Here is a 2,250-nt window from a genome sequence, read left to right on the forward strand (position 1 = left end):
TTAAAAATACAAGATAAGGAGAACTCTTGAACACACAGAATGAAGACTATGCCTAGGGTAGGTTTTGCAGTAACGGCCTGAAAACCAGTCCATCAGATCATCTGTTCCCCTTTGGGAATGTGAGAGACAGTGACAAAATGGTGATCATTTCTGCATGGTCACAGTAGAGATCTCTGTGACTCACATGTCTTCGAGTCACCCTGCATTCCATAGCATTGTACTTGTGCTCACATGGTCTCCTAGGGGATAGGCTGGGAGGCACAGCCATCCGGACTCTTTCCTCCCAGGCTATGCCTCCTGCTCCTCTAGGAGTGGACTATGAGGCTGGCAGTAGCCATCTCAGGGGACACAGGGCCTTGGCCTCGGTCAGCATATGGACAAAACGGGAGCTCCTGCTGTTCCCAGTGCTCACTTGCACGCTTGCTCAGATAACATGGCAGGATGTCTGGGGCCTCACCAGAAGGAGCACATGCAAGCCGGGAGGGTCAGTCCATGCCAGAGCCAAGCCCCTCTGGAGCATCCCCATCTCCATGTGTGAGGTAGCTTTCTCTCCCTCAGCCTGCAAGGGTCTGATTGAAAAAGATGACCTCTACTTTTTGCTTTTGTATTTTGATAAAATACTGAAGAAACTGGACCTATTAAATTTATCTTGGGGAAAACCTCAGAACTGGTTTATTTGGTGTCATGGAACCTCTTACTGCTTCCAATATCTGACCAGTAAAAAAATAATAATAAATACAAAAATAAAAAAGAAGTGGACCTTCACTGCATAGGTATTTGAACACAAAATATGATTAGAAATCCTCCCTCACTACAGTAACTCAAGGTTTTATCAACTGTTTCACATACACTATTGTGTGGGACATATATACTTAATTTGTGGGGTCAGCATGTGGCATGGTGCTTAGGGAGCTGGATTCTCACATGGCTGACCACAGTTGAAAATCACAGCATTGCTCCCCCTAGGCTAGGGAGTAATTTCTCACTTTCCCTCTCTCTGTCTCTCTCCACAGAGGCCAGTGCACCTTATGGCAAAAACTTAAGAAAGGGAAAAAAGAAAACTTAACTTCTGTGATAAGATGAATTACTTTCTTGGGTTTTAGTGTCTTAATTTTTGCAAAGGCTTTAAATCACTTCAGCCTTGACTTAAGCCTATGAAGTCTAGTCCTTTCACAGAGGAAAACATCATGGAAGTTTTAAACCGAAATACACTTCAGAAGAAAGGTGAGAAAAAGCATGGAGGGGTAATTTCCGGCAGGGCGGGAGCTGGGGGGCAGCGAGCTGGCTTCAAGGGAAACCGTGGTAGAGGCCACTCTATGATCACACACTGGGCCTTCATCTGTGACCTGTTCCCCTTCAACGTTAACTTGGATCCACTTACAGAATTTACGGGATTCCATTTTTCTTATAGTACCTTGCCCACTGGCCTGCGTGCTTCATAATTGCAGAGGCGCCTGGTGGAGAATTAATGGATTATATTATGGATAGAGCAGAAGGCTCTGTGGCTACAGAGGAATGGCATGGGCATGTTACTGCCCTGTCACACCAGAATTTCAATGTCTTGGTTTGACTGCTAAACTTACAGAATTATTAGAGGAGATTTCAGAAAGAAAGGCTGGTTTTTTTTGTTGATGTCTTTGTGAGAGTCTAACCAGGTTGCAGTTAACAATGTGCATGTGGTTTGGCTAGAGTGTGAACAGGACAGTCATAGAGTACTACTTGGCCAGCCAGGGGGAGCTGGGCAAGGACGCTTGTGACAGGAGGAAAGCATTTTTCTAGGAACACCAAGAAGAAATCCATCATATCATTACCTCACCCAGTGAGGCCTGAAGACACCGAATAACAACAGGGAGTGGTGGTTCTTAGGCAGATGCTCTAGATATTTTATGGACAATGTTATCTTCATTGGATGATCTTGGAACTCACTAGGAGAAAAGTCATCATTGGTCTTAAAACAAAAATACAGGTTATAAACTTATTTTAAGTCTCATTGTTTCCAATGAGCAACATCCTACCTACTAAAGCTGTACACTATAATAAAAGTCAATCAAGGGACCAGCAGATAGCGTAATGGCTATGTCGCTGGACTCCTATGTAGTCGATGCGGTTCAAATCCCAGACCTGGTGGCTTAAATTCACGCCGGGCGCGTGTGCATGCATGCCCAAGATCCCAAGAGAATGGAGAAGGAATTGCAGTGTGACCATCCCCCCAGGGGGTGATTTCTTGCTTTCTGTCTCTCTGTCTCTCTC

At 44.9% G+C, this 2,250-nt stretch overlaps 1 pseudogene; it reads left to right on the plus strand.

Moving 5' to 3' along the window:
* The first annotated feature begins 1,316 nt into the window (after nt 1–1,316).
* LOC102475055 (N-alpha-acetyltransferase 20 pseudogene) lies at nt 1,317–2,018 on the plus strand (annotated as a pseudogene).
* Nucleotides 2,019–2,250: the final 232 nt, after the last annotated feature.

Source organism: Tupaia chinensis, unplaced genomic scaffold, assembly GCF_000334495.1.
Source record: "Tupaia chinensis unplaced genomic scaffold, TupChi_1.0 Scaffold000231_1, whole genome shotgun sequence".
Taxonomy (NCBI): domain Eukaryota; kingdom Metazoa; phylum Chordata; class Mammalia; order Scandentia; family Tupaiidae; genus Tupaia; species Tupaia belangeri.